Source organism: Anomaloglossus baeobatrachus, chromosome 5 (assembly GCF_048569485.1).
Source record: "Anomaloglossus baeobatrachus isolate aAnoBae1 chromosome 5, aAnoBae1.hap1, whole genome shotgun sequence".
NCBI lineage: Eukaryota > Metazoa > Chordata > Amphibia > Anura > Aromobatidae > Anomaloglossus > Anomaloglossus baeobatrachus.
In genome coordinates, this window is record NC_134357.1 from 598,656,997 (window position 1) to 598,672,691 (window position 15,695).

General features: G+C 50.1%; 1 protein-coding gene across 1 annotated transcript in view; it reads left to right on the top strand.

The window, feature by feature from the left end:
* The window catches only part of LOC142313185 (cilia- and flagella-associated protein 337-like), a 246,589-nt gene that overhangs the window by 14,281 nt on the left and 216,613 nt on the right, over nucleotides 1-15,695 (top strand). The gene's annotated exons all lie outside the window — the stretch shown is intronic.

A 15,695-nucleotide genomic window follows, 5' to 3' on the forward strand; every position in this document is an offset into this window, starting at 1 on the left:
GATTTGGATGTGAAAACTCTCATATTGCAGCTGGGAGTGTGCACTTTCAGCCCATATTATATATATAATTGTATTTCTGAACATGTTTTTGTAAACAGCTAAAATAACAAAACTTGTGTCACTGTCCAAATATTTCTGGACCTGACTGTATAAGGGAGAGGGTTTAAAAGGGAGAGAGGGCAAAGGGCTGTATATAAGGGAGAGGGGACCCCGGGCTGTATATAAGGGAGAGGGGCCTCGGGTTTATCCTATTTTTAAATGACTATTTTTAGAGTCCCCCTTTATTACTCTTGCTAAGCAATAAGTGTGTCTACCAGCGTGCTGACTGTTTCCATTAATGATGGGCAGTATATGGGCAGGCGCTGACTGTTTCCATTAATGACGGACAGTATATGGGCAGGTGCTGAGTGTTTCCATTAATGACGGGCAGTATATGGGCAGCCGCTGACTGTTTCCATTAATGACGGGCAGTATATGGGCAGGTGCTGACTGTTTCCATTAATGACGGACAGTATATGGGCAGGTGCTGACTGTTTCCATTAATGATGGGCAGTATATGGGCAGGTGCTGACTGTTTCCATTAATGACGGACAGTATATGGGCAGGTGCTGACTGTTTCCATTAATGACGGGCAGTATATGGGCAGGTGCTGACTGTTTCCATTAATGTCGGGCAGTATATGGGCCGGTGCTGACTGTTTCCATTAATGACGGGCAGTATATGGGCAGGTGCTGACTGTTTCCATTAATGATGGGCAGTATATGGGCAGGTGCTGACTGTTTCCATTAATGTCGGGCAGTATATGGGCCGGTGCTGACTGTTTCCATTAATGACGGGCAGTATATGGGCAGGTGCTGACTGTTTCCATGAATGATGGGCAGTATATGGGCAGGTGCTGACTGTTTCCATTAATGATGGGCAGTATATGGGCCGGTGCTGACTGTTTCCATTAATGTCGGGCAGTATATGGGCCGGTGCTGACTGTTTCCATTAATGACGGGCAGTATATGGGCAGCCGCTGACTGTTTCCATTAATGACGGGCAGTATATGGGCAGGTGCTGACTGTTTCCATTAATGTCGGGCAGTATATGGGCCGGTGCTGACTGTTTCCATTAATGACGGGCAGTATATGGGCAGGTGCTGACTGTTTCCATTAATGATGGGCAGTATATGGGCAGGTGCTGACTGTTTCCATTAATGTCGGGCAGTATATGGGCCGGTGCTGACTGTTTCCATTAATGACGGGCAGTATATGGGCAGGCGCTGACTGTTTCCATTAATGACGGGCAGTATATGGGCAGGTGCTGACTGTTTCCATTAATGACGGGCAGTATATGGGCCGGTGCTGACTGTTTCCATTAATGACGGGCAGTATATGGGCAGGCGCTGACTGTTTCCATTAATGACGGGCAGTATATGGGCAGGTGCTGGCTGTTTCCATTAATGACGGGCAGTATATGGGCAGGTGCTGACTGTTTCCATTAATGATGGGCAGTATATGGGCAGGTGCTGAGTGTTTCCATTAATGACGGGCAGTATATGGGCAGGTGCTGACTGTTTCCATTAATGATGGGCAGTATATGGGCCGGCGCTGACTGTTTCCATTAATGACGAGCAGTATATGGGCAGGTGCTGACTGTTTCCATTAATGACGGGCAGTATATGGGCAGGTGCTGACTGTTTCCATTAATGACGGGCAGTATATGGGCAGGTGCTGACTGTTTCCATTAATGACGGGCAGTAAATGGGCAGCCGCTGACTGTTTCCATTAATGATGGGCAGTATATGGGCAGGTGCTGACTGTTTCCATTAATGACGGGCAGTATATGGGCAGCCGCTGACTGTTTCCATTAATGACGGGCAGTATATGGGCAGGTGCTGACTGTTACCATTAATGACGGGCAGTATATGGGCCGGCGCTGACTGTTTCCATTAATGATGGGCAGTATATGGGCAGGCGCTGACTGTTTCCATTAATGATGGGCAGTATATGGGCAGACGCTGACTGTTTCCATTAATGATGGGCAGTATATGGGCAGGCCGGTGCTGACTGTTTCCATTAATGACGGGCAGTATATGGGCAGGTGCTGACTGTTTCCATTAATGACGGGCAGCATATGGGCAGGCACTGACTGTTTCCATTAATGATGGGCAGTATATGGGCAGACGCTGACTGTTTCCATTAATGACGGGCAGTATATGGGCAGGCGCTGACTGTTTCCATTAATGACGGGCAGTATATGGGCAGGCCCTGACTGTTTCCATTAATGACGGGCAGTATATGGGCAGCCGCTGACTGTTTCCATTAATGACGGGCAGTATATGGGCAGGCGCTGACTGTTTCCATTAATGACGGGCAGTATATGGGCAGACGCTGACTGTTTCCATTAATGATGGGCAGTATATGGGCAGGCGCTGACTGTTTCCATTAATGACGGGCAGTATATGGGCCGGCCCTGACTGTTTCCATTAATGATGGGCAGTATATGGGTAGCCCCTGACTGTTTCCATTAATGACGAGCAGTATATGGGCCGGCCCTGACTGTTTCCATTAATGATGGGCAGTATATGGGCAGCCGCTGACTGTTTCCATTAATGATGGGCAATATATGGGCAGCCGCTGACTGTTTCCATTAATGATGGGCAGTATATAGGCAGCCGCTGACTGTTTCCATTAATGACGAGCAGTATATGGGCAGGTGCTGACTGTTTCCATTAATGATGGGCAGTATATGGGCAGCCGCTGACTGTTTCCATTAATGATGGGCAGTATATGGGCAGGTGCTGACTGTTTCCATTAATGACGGGCAGTATATGGGCAGCCGCTGACTGTTTCCTTTAATGACGGGCAGTATATGGGCAGGTGCTGACTGTTTCCATTAATGACGGGCAGTATATGGGCAGGTGCTGACTGTTTCCATTAATGATGGGCAGTATATGGGCAGGCGCTGACTGTTTCCATTAATGACGGGCAGTATATGGGCAGGCCGGTGCTGACTGTTTCCATTAATGATGGGCAGTATATGGGCAGCCGCTGACTGTTTCCATTAATGACGGGCAGTATATGGGCAGCCGCTGACTGTTTCCATTAATGATGGGCAGTATATGGGCCGGCGCTGACTGTTTCCATTAATGATGGGCAGTATATGGGCAGGCACTGACTGTTTCCATTAATGATGGGCAGTATATGGGCAGGCGCTGACTGTTTCCATTAATGACGGGCAGTATATGGGCAGGCCAGTGCTGACTGTTTCCATTAATGATGGGCAGTATATGGGCAGGCCGGCGCTGACTGTTTCCATTAATGATGGGCAGTATATGGGCCGGCGCTGACTGTTTCCATTAATGATGGGCAGTATATGGGCAGGCGCTGACTGTTTCCATTAATGATGGGCAGTATATGGGCAGGCGCTGACTGTTTCCATTAATGATGGGCAGTATATGGGTAGCCGCTGACTGTTTCCATTAATGATGGGCAGTATATGGGCAGGTGCTGACTGTTTCCATTAATGACGGGCAGTATATGGGCAGGCCGGTGCTGACTGTTTCTTTTCATGATGGGCAGTATATGGGCAGCCGCTGACTGTTTCCATTAATGACGGGCAGTATATGGGCAGGCGCTGACTGTTTCCATTAATGACGGGCAGTATATGGGCAGGCGCTGACTGTTTCCATTAATGACGGGCAGTATATGGGCAGGCCGGTGCTGACTGTTTCCATTAATGACGGGCAGTATATGGGCAGGCGCTGACTGTTTCCATTAATGACGGGCAGTATATGGGCAGGTGCTGGCTGTTTCCATTAATGACGGGCAGTATATGGGCAGGTGCTGACTGTTTCCATTAATGATGGGCAGTATATGGGCAGCCGCTGACTGTTTCCATTAATGATGGGCAGTATATAGGCAGCCGCTGACTGTTTCCATTAATGACGAGCAGTATATGGGCAGGTGCTGACTGTTTCCATTAATGACGGGCAGTATATGGGCAGGTGCTGACTGTTTCCATTAATGATGGGCAGTATATGGGCAGGTGCTGACTGTTTCCATTAATGATGGGCAGTATATGGGCCGGCGCTGACTGTTTCCATTAATGACGAGCAGTATATGGGCAGGTGCTGACTGTTTCCATTAATGACGGGCAGTATATGGGCAGGTGCTGACTGTTTCCATTAATGACGGGCAGTATATGGGCAGGTGCTGACTGTTTCCATTAATGACGGGCAGTAAATGGGCAGGTGCTGACTGTTTCCATTAATGATGGGCAGTATATGGGCAGGCGCTGACTGTTTCCATTAATGATGGGCAGTATATGGGCAGGTGCTGACTGTTTCCATTAATGACGGGCAGTATATGGGCAGGTGCTGACTGTTTCCATTAATGACGGGCAGTATATGGGCAGGTGCTGACTGTTTCCATTAATGACGGGCAGTATATGGGCAGGTGCTGACTGTTTCCATTAATGACGGGCAGTATATGGGCAGGCCGGTGCTGACTGTTTCCATTAATGACGGGCAGTATATGGGCAGGTGCTGACTGTTTCCATTAATGACGGGCAGTATATGGGCAGGCACTGACTGTTTCCATTAATGATGGGCAGTATATGGGCAGACGCTGACTGTTTCCATTAATGACGGGCAGTATATGGGCAGACGCTGACTGTTTCCATTAATGATGGGCAGTATATGGGCAGGCGCTGACTGTTTCCATTAATGACGGGCAGTATATGGGCCGGCCCTGACTGTTTCCATTAATGATGGGCAGTATATGGGTAGCCCCTGACTGTTTCCATTAATGACGAGCAGTATATGGGCCGGCCCTGACTGTTTCCATTAATGATGGGCAGTATATGGGCAGCCGCTGACTGTTTCCATTAATGATGGGCAATATATGGGCAGCCGCTGACTGTTTCCATTAATGATGGGCAGTATATAGGCAGCCGCTGACTGTTTCCATTAATGACGAGCAGTATATGGGCAGGTGCTGACTGTTTCCATTAATGATGGGCAGTATATGGGCAGCCGCTGACTGTTTCCATTAATGATGGGCAGTATATGGGCAGGTGCTGACTGTTTCCATTAATGACGGGCAGTATATGGGCAGCCGCTGACTGTTTCCATTAATGACGGGCAGTATATGGGCAGCCGCTGACTGTTTCCATTAATGACGGGCAGTATATGGGCAGGTGCTGACTGTTTCCATTAATGATGGGCAGTATATGGGCAGGCGCTGACTGTTTCCATTAATGACGGGCAGTATATGGGCAGGTGCTGACTGTTTCCATTAATGATGGGCAATATATGGGCAGCCGCTGGCTGTTTCCATTAATGATGGGCAGTATATGGGCAGGCCGGCGCTGACTGTTTCCATTAATGATGGGCAGTATATGGGCCGGTGCTGACTGTTTCCATTAATGATGGGCAGTATATGGGCAGCCGCTGACTGTTTCCATTAATGACGGGCAGTATATGGGCAGCCGCTGACTGTTTCCATTAATGATGGGCAGTATATGGGCCGGCGCTGACTGTTTCCATTAATGATGGGCAGTATATGGGCAGCCGCTGACTGTTTCCATTAATGATGGGCAGTATATGGGCAGGCGCTGACTGTTTCCATTAATGATGGGCAGTATATGGGCCGGTGCTGACTGTTTCCATTAATGATGGGCAGTATATGGGCAGCCGCTGACTGTTTCCATTAATGACGGGCAGTATATGGGCAGCCGCTGACTGTTTCCATTAATGATGGGCAGTATATGGGCCGGCGCTGACTGTTTCCATTAATGATGGGCAGTATATGGGCAGCCGCTGACTGTTTCCATTAATGATGGGCAGTATATGGGCAGGCGCTGACTGTTTCCATTAATGATGGGCAGTATATGGGCAGCCGCTGACTGTTTCCATTAATGACGGGCAGTATATGGGCAGCCGCTGACTGTTTCCATTAATGATGGGCAGTATATGGGCCGGCGCTGACTGTTTCCATTAATGATGGGCAGTATATGGGCAGCCGCTGACTGTTTCCATTAATGATGGGCAGTATATGGGCAGGCGCTGGTTGTTTCCATTAATGATGGGCAGTATATGGGCAGGCGCTGACTGTTTCCATTAATGATGGGCAGTATATGGGCAGGCGCTGACTGTTTCCATTAATGATGGGCAGTATATGGGCAGGCGCTGACTGTTTCCATTAATGACGGGCAGTATATGGGCAGGCCGGCGCTGACTGTTTCCATTAATGATGGGCAGTATATGGGCCGGCGCTGACTGTTTCCATTAATGATGGGCAGTATATGGGCAGGCGCTGACTGTTTCCATTAATGATGGGCAGTATATGGGCAGGCGCTGACTGTTTCCATTAATGATGGGCAGTATATGGGTAGCCGCTGACTGTTTCCATTAATGATGGGCAGTATATGGGCAGGTGCTGACTGTTTCCATTAATGACGGGCAGTATATGGGCAGGCCGGTGCTGACTGTTTCTTTTAATGATGGGCAGTATATGGGCAGCCGCTGACTGTTTCCATTAATGACGGGCAGTATATGGGCAGGCGCTGACTGTTTCCATTAATGACGGGCAGTATATGGGCAGGCGCTGACTGTTTCCATTAATGACGGGCAGTATATGGGCAGGCCAGTGCTGACTGTTTCCATTAATGACGGGCAGTATATGGGCAGGCGCTGACTGTTTCCATTAATGACGGGCAGTATATGGGCAGGTGCTGGCTGTTTCCATTAATGACGGGCAGTATATGGGCAGGTGCTGAGTGTTTCCATTAATGACGGGCAGTATATGGGCAGGCCGGCGCTGACTGTTTCCATTAATGACGAGCAGTATATGGGCAGGTGCTGACTGTTTCCATTAATGACGGGCAGTATATGGGCAGGTGCTGACTGTTTCCATTAATGACGGGCAGTAAATGGGCAGGTGCTGACTGTTTCCATTAATGATGGGCAGTATATGGGCAGACGCTGACTGTTTCCATTAATGATGGGCAGTATATGGGCAGGCCGGTGCTGACTGTTTCCATTAATTACGGGCAGTATATGGGCAGGTGCTGTTTCCATTAATGACGGGCAGTATATGGGCAGGCACTGACTGTTTCCATTAATGATGGGCAGTATATGGGCAGACGCTGACTGTTTCCATTAATGACGGGCAGTATATGGGCAGGCCGGCGCTGACTGTTTCCATTAATGATGGGCAGTATATGGGCCGGTGCTGACTGTTTCCATTAATGATGGGCAGTATATGGGCAGCCGCTGACTGTTTCCATTAATGACGGGCAGTATATGGGCAGCCGCTGACTGTTTCCATTAATGATGGGCAGTATATGGGCCGGCGCTGACTGTTTCCATTAATGATGGGCAGTATATGGGCAGGCGCTGACTGTTTCCATTAATGATGGGCAGTATATGGGCAGGCGCTGACTGTTTCCATTAATGACGGGCAGTATATGGGCAGGCCGGCGCTGACTGTTTCCATTAATGATGGGCAGTATATGGGCCGGCGCTGACTGTTTCCATTAATGATGGGCAGTATATGGGCAGGCGCTGACTGTTTCCATTAATGATGGGCAGTATATGGGCAGGCGCTGACTGTTTCCATTAATGATGGGCAGTATATGGGTAGCCGCTGACTGTTTCCATTAATGATGGGCAGTATATGGGCAGGTGCTGACTGTTTCCATTAATGACGGGCAGTATATGGGCAGGCCGGTGCTGACTGTTTCTTTTAATGATGGGCAGTATATGGGCAGCCGCTGACTGTTTCCATTAATGACGGGCAGTATATGGGCAGGCGCTGACTGTTTCCATTAATGACGGGCAGTATATGGGCAGGCGCTGACTGTTTCCATTAATGACGGGCAGTATATGGGCAGGCCGGTGCTGACTGTTTCCATTAATGACGGGCAGTATATGGGCAGGCGCTGACTGTTTCCATTAATGACGGGCAGTATATGGGCAGGTGCTGGCTGTTTCCATTAATGACGGGCAGTATATGGGCAGGTGCTGACTGTTTCCATTAATGATGGGCAGTATATGGGCAGGTGCTGAGTGTTTCCATTAATGACGGGCAGTATATGGGCCGGCGCTGACTGTTTCCATTAATGACGAGCAGTATATGGGCAGGTGCTGACTGTTTCCATTAATGACGGGCAGTATATGGGCAGGTGCTGACTGTTTCCATTAATGACGGGCAGTAAATGGGCAGGTGCTGACTGTTTCCATTAATGATGGGCAGTATATGGGCAGGCGCTGACTGTTTCCATTAATGATGGGCAGTATATGGGCAGACGCTGACTGTTTCCATTAATGATGGGCAGTATATGGGCAGGCCGGTGCTGACTGTTTCCATTAATGACGGGCAGTATATGGGCAGGTGCTGTTTCCATTAATGACGGGCAGTATATGGGCAGGCACTGACTGTTTCCATTAATGATGGGCAGTATATGGGCAGACGCTGACTGTTTCCATTAATGACGGGCAGTATATGGGCAGCCGCTGACTGTTTCCATTAATGATGGGCAGTATATGGGCAGGCGCTGACTGTTTCCATTAATGACGGGCAGTATATGGGCCGGCCCTGACTGTTTCCATTAATGATGGGCAGTATATGGGTAGCCCCTGACTGTTTCCATTAATGACGAGCAGTATATGGGCCGGCCCTGACTGTTTCCATTAATGATGGGCAGTATATGGGCAGCCGCTGACTGTTTCCATTAATGATGGGCAATATATGGGCAGCCGCTGACTGTTTCCATTATTGATGGGCAGTATATAGGCAGCCGCTGACTGTTTCCATTAATGACGAGCAGTATATGGGCAGGTGCTGACTGTTTCCATTAATGATGGGCAGTATATGGGCAGCCGCTGACTGTTTCCATTAATGATGGGCAGTATATGGGCAGGTGCTGACTGTTTCCATTAATGACGGGCAGTATATGGGCAGCCGCTGACTGTTTCCATTAATGACGGGCAGTATATGGGCAGCCGCTGACTGTTTCCATTAATGACGGGCAGTATATGGGCAGGTGCTGACTGTTTCCATTAATGATGGGCAGTATATGGGCAGGCGCTGACTGTTTCCATTAATGACGGGCAGTATATGGGCAGGTGCTGACTGTTTCCATTAATGATGGGCAATATATGGGCAGCCGCTGGCTGTTTCCATTAATGATGGGCAGTATATGGACAGGCCGGCGCTGACTGTTTCCATTAATGACGGGCAGTATATGGGCCGGTGCTGACTGTTTCCATTAATGATGGGCAGTATATGGGCAGCCGCTGACTGTTTCCATTAATGACGGGCAGTATATGGGCAGCCGCTGACTGTTTCCATTAATGATGGGCAGTATATGGGCCGGCGCTGACTGTTTCCATTAATGATGGGCAGTATATGGGCAGGCGCTGACTGTTTCCATTAATGATGGGCAGTATATGGGCAGGCGCTGACTGTTTCCATTAATGACGGGCAGTATATGGGCAGGCCGGCGCTGACTGTTTCCATTAATGATGGGCAGTATATGGGCCGGCGCTGACTGTTTCCATTAATGATGGGCAGTATATGGGCAGGCGCTGACTGTTTCCATTAATGATGGGCAGTATATGGGCAGGCGCTGACTGTTTCCATTAATGATGGGCAGTATATGGGTAGCCGCTGACTGTTTCCATTAATGATGGGCAGTATATGGGCAGGTGCTGACTGTTTCCATTAATGACGGGCAGTATATGGGCAGGCCGGTGCTGACTGTTTCTTTTAATGATGGGCAGTATATGGGCAGCCGCTGACTGTTTCCATTAATGACGGGCAGTATATGGGCAGGCGCTGACTGTTTCCATTAATGACGGGCAGTATATGGGCAGGCGCTGACTGTTTCCATTAATGACGGGCAGTATATGGGCAGGCCGGTGCTGACTGTTTCCATTAATGACGGGCAGTATATGGGCAGGCGCTGACTGTTTCCATTAATGACGGGCAGTATATGGGCAGGTGCTGGCTGTTTCCATTAATGACGGGCAGTATATGGGCAGGTGCTGACTGTTTCCATTAATGATGGGCAGTATATGGGCAGGTGCTGAGTGTTTCCATTAATGACGGGCAGTATATGGGCCGGCGCTGACTGTTTCCATTAATGACGAGCAGTATATGGGCAGGTGCTGACTGTTTCCATTAATGACGGGCAGTAAATGGGCAGGTGCTGACTGTTTCCATTAATGATGGGCAGTATATGGGCAGGTGCTGACTGTTTCCATTAATGACGGGCAGTAAATGGGCAGGTGCTGACTGTTTCCATTAATGATGGGCAGTATATGGGCAGGCGCTGACTGTTTCCATTAATGATGGGCAGTATATGGGCAGACGCTGACTGTTTCCATTAATGATGGGCAGTATATGGGCAGGCCGGTGCTGACTGTTTCCATTAATGACGGGCAGTATATGGGCAGGTGCTGTTTCCATTAATGACGGGCAGTATATGGGCAGGCACTGACTGTTTCCATTAATGATGGGCAGTATATGGGCAGACGCTGACTGTTTCCATTAATGACGGGCAGTATATGGGCAGACGCTGACTGTTTCCATTAATGATGGGCAGTATATGGGCAGGCGCTGACTGTTTCCATTAATGACGGGCAGTATATGGGCCGGCCCTGACTGTTTCCATTAATGATGGGCAGTATATGGGTAGCCCCTGACTGTTTCCATTAATGACGAGCAGTATATGGGCCGGCCCTGACTGTTTCCATTAATGATGGGCAGTATATGGGCAGCCGCTGACTGTTTCCATTAATGATGGGCAATATATGGGCAGCCGCTGACTGTTTCCATTAATGATGGGCAGTATATAGGCGGCCGCTGACTGTTTCCATTAATGACGAGCAGTATATGGGCAGGTGCTGACTGTTTCCATTAATGATGGGCAGTATATGGGCAGCCGCTGACTGTTTCCATTAATGATGGGCAATATATGGGCAGCCGCTGACTGTTTCCATTAATGATGGGCAGTATATAGGCAGCCGCTGACTGTTTCCATTAATGACGAGCAGTATATGGGCAGGTGCTGACTGTTTCCATTAATTATGGGCAGTATATGGGCAGCCGCTGACTGTTTCCATTAATGATGGGCAGTATATGGGCAGGTGCTGACTGTTTCCATTAATGACGGGCAGTATATGGGCAGCCGCTGACTGTTTCCATTAATGACGGGCAGTATATGGGCAGGCGCTGACTGTTTCCATTAATGATGGGCAGTATATGGGCCGGCGCTGACTGTTTCCATTAATGATGGGCAGTATATGGGCAGGTGCTGACTGTTTCCATTAATGACGAGCAGTATATGGGCAGCCGCTGGCTGTTTCCATTAATGACGGGCAGTATATGGGCAGGCCGGTGCTGACTGTTTCCATTAATGATGGGCAGTATATGGGCCGGCGCTGACTGTTTCCATTAATGATGGGCAGTATATGGGCAGGCGCTGACTGTTTCCATTAATGACGGGCAGTATATGGGCAGCCGCTGGCTGTTTCCATTAATGACGGGCAGTATATGGGCAGGCCGGTGCTGACTGTTTCCATTAATGATGGGCAGTATATGGGCAGGTGCTGACTGTTTCCATTAATGATGGGCAGTATATGGGCAGCCGCTGACTGTTTCCATTAATGACGGGCAGTATATGGGCAGCCGCTGACTGTTTCCATTAATGACGGGCAGTATATGGGCAGGCCGGCCCTGACTGTTTCCATTAATGATGGGCAGTATATGGGCAGCCGCTGACTGTTTCCATTAATGACGGGCAGTATATGGGCAGCCGCTGACTGTTTCCATTAATGACGGGCAGTATATGGGCAGGCCGGCCCTGACTGTTACCATTAATGATGGGCAGTATATGGGCAGGCGCTGACTGTTTCCATTAATGATGGGCAGTATATGGGCAGCCGCTGACTGTTTCCATTAATGATGGGCAGTATATGGGCAGGTGCTGACTGTTTCCATTAATGACGGGCAGTATATGGGCAGGCGCTGACTGTTTCCATTAATGACGGGCAGTATATGGGCAGGTGCTGACTGTTTCCATTAATGACGAGCAGTATATGGGCAGGCGCTGACTGTTTCCATTAATGACGGGCAGTATATGGGCAGGCGCTGACTGTTTCCATTAATGACGGGCAGTATATGGGCAGCCGCTGACTGTTTCCATTAATGACGGGCAGTATATGGGCAGGCGCTGACTGTTTCCATTAATGACGGGCAGTATATGGGCAGGTGCTGACTGTTTCCATTAATGATGGGCAATATATGGGCAGGTGCTGGCTGTTTCCATTAATGATGGGCAGTATATGGGCAGGTGCTGACTGTTTCCATTAATGACGGGCAGTATATGGGCAGGCGCTGACTGTTTCCATTAATGACGGGCAGTATATGGGCAGGCGCTGACTGTTTCCATTAATGACGGGCAGTATATGGGCAGGTGCTGACTGTTTCCATTAATGACAAGCAGTATATGGGCAGCCGCTGGCTGTTTCCATTAATGACGGGCAGTATATGGGCAGCCGCTGACTGTTTCCATTAATGACGGGCAGTATATGGGCAGGCCGGCCCTGACTGTTTCCATTAATGATGGGCAGTATATGGGCAGGTGCTGGCTGTTTCCATTAATGACGGGCAGTATATGGGCAGGTGCTGACTGTTTCCATTAATGATGGGCAGTATATGGGCAGGTGCTGACTGTTTCCATTAATGACAGGCAGTATATGGGCAGGTGCTGACTGTTTCCATTAATGACGGGCAGTATATGGGCAGGCGCTGACTGTTTCCATTAATGACGGGCAGTATATGGGCAGGTGCTGACTGTTTCCATTAATGACGAGCAGTATATGGGCAGGCGCTGACTGTTTCCATTAATGACGGGCAGTATATGGGCAGGCGCTGACTGTTTCCATTAATGACGGGCAGTATATGGGCAGCCGCTGACTGTTTCCATTAATGACGGGCAGTATATGGGCAGGCGCTGACTGTTTCCATTAATGACGGGCAGTATATGGGCAGGTGCTGGCTGTTTCCATTAATGATGGGCAGTATATGGGCAGGTGCTGACTGTTTCCATTAATGACGGGCAGTATATGGGCAGGCGCTGACTGTTTCCATTAATGACGGGCAGTATATGGGCAGGCGCTGACTGTTTCCATTAATGACGGGCAGTATATGGGCAGGTGCTGACTGTTTCCATTAATGACAAGCAGTATATGGGCAGCCGCTGGCTGTTTCCATTAATGACGGGCAGTATATGGGCAGCCGCTGACTGTTTCCATTAATGACGGGCAGTATATGGGCAGGCCGGCCCTGACTGTTTCCATTAATGATGGGCAGTATATGGGCAGGTGCTGGCTGTTTCCATTAATGACGGGCAGTATATGGGCAGGTGCTGACTGTTTCCATTAATGATGGGCAGTATATGGGCAGGCGCTGACTGTTTCCATTAATGACGGGCAGTATATGGGCAGCCGCTGACTGTTTCCATTAATGACGGGCAGTATATGGGCAGGCGCTGACTGTTTCCATTAATGATGGGCAGTATATGGGCAGGTGCTGGCTGTTTCCATTAATGACGGGCAGTATATGGGCAGGTGCTGACTGTTTCCATTAATGATGGGCAGTATATGGGCAGGCGCTGACTGTTTCCATTAATGACGGGCAGTATATGGGCAGCCGCTGACTGTTTCCATTAATGACGGGCAGTATATGGGCAGGCGCTGACTGTTTCCATTAATGACGGGCAGTATATGGGCAGGTGCTGGCTGTTTCCATTAATGATGGGCAGTATATGGGCAGGTGCTGACTGTTTCCATTAATGATGGGCAGTATATGGGCAGGTGCTGACTGTTTCCATTAATGACAGGCAGTATATGGGCAGGTGCTGACTGTTTCCATTAATGACGGGCAGTATATGGGCAGCCGCTGACTGTTTCCATTAATGACGGGCAGTATATGGGCAGGCCGGCCCTGACTGTTACCATTAATGATGGGCAGTATATGGGCAGGTGCTGACTGTTTCCATTAATGATGGGCAGTATATGGGCAGCCGCTGACTGTTTCCATTAATGACGGGCAGTATATGGGCAGCCGCTGACTGTTTCCATTAATGACGGGCAGTATATGGGCAGCCGCTGACTGTTTCCATTAATGATGGGCAGTATATGGGCAGGTGCTGACTGTTTCCATTAATGATGGGCAGTATATGGGCAGGTGCTGACTGTTTCCATTAATGACGGGCAGTATATGGGCAGCCGCTGACTGTTTCCATTAATGACGGGCAGTATATGGGCAGGCCGGCCCTGACTGTTACCATTAATGACGGGCAGTATATGGGCAGCCGCTGACTGTTTCCATTAATGACGGGCAGTATATGGGCAGGCCGGCCCTGACTGTTTCCATTAATGACGGGCAGTATATGGGCAGCCGCTGACTGTTTCCATTAATGACGGGCAGTATATGGGCAGGCCGGCCCTGACTGTTTCCATTAATGATGGGCAGTATATGGGCAGCCGCTGACTGTTTCCATTAATGACGGGCAGTATATGGGCAGCCGCTGACTGTTTCCATTAATGACGGGCAGTATATGGGCAGGCCGGCCCTGACTGTTACCATTAATGATGGGCAGTATATGGGCAGGCCGGCGCTGATGTGCCGCTCCTGCAGCGGATCTAAACGCTTGGATCCGGAGGTGGTGATTACTTGTGGCTCGAGGGTCTCTGGACCTGGGGGCTAGGGGCCACACTCAAATGGAAAAAGGGGGGGGTATTTACAGGGGGTTTGGTATAGTTCGTGACGCCACCCGTGGTGTACGGTAATTGGGAGTACCGCCGCTGCCGTTGGGAGTACCCGGGGTGATGGAGTGGGTAGGCTACATGCCGTTGCCCTCCACGGGTAGGGTAGGCTCCGGGCCTCTGGATGGTGATACGGGAACGCAGTGCAGGGGTCAGTCGGGTACTCACTCAGCAATGAAGCAGACGCTGACAACAGGGTAAACCAAGTCTCTGGGTGCCGCTGCCATCTTGGGGGAGCTCGTCCGGGTCCCGTCCCCTGCAGCTTTTACCTGGTGGTCCGTGGCCGCCTCCTGGCACAAATTTAGAGTGTCCTTTGTGGCCCGTTAGCTTGGAGCTTTCCGGGCCCTGCTCCCCACTGTGGCTAAGTCGAGGAGCCTGCTCTCAAGGACTCACGCTTGGGATTTCAGTGGGCTGCTTTGGTTGGCAAGCCCTATCCCCCTCGTTGTGCTAGTGCCCCCGATCTCTGAGCTTGGTGGGAACAGTCCATAAAGGCACTGCCCTCCGCAGGTTAATTGCTGGGTCGCCTGAAGCCTCTCCCCGACCTAGGGTCCGTGTACTCTGACGTGCCTTTGGTCCCGGACCGGTGATTAGGCCCAGGCTGCTGACTGTCCTCCAAGACAGGTCTCAGGCACCTAGCCTCAATCCCCTGCAACCGGGGGTCTGACTCCTCTAGGTCCAGACCACCGCCTGTGACCTAGTCTGCTTCTCCCCTGGGAGCTCCAACTCCCAGCTTCCTCAGAGCTCCTCACAGCTCGAGTGCTACCACTCAACTGACTGACCTGACACCTCCCTGCCTGACCCCTAGGTGGGCGGCCCTATTCCTGCTTAAGCAGCCCACTGGTGTGCCTAACAGGTGTGGTGCGAGGTGTAT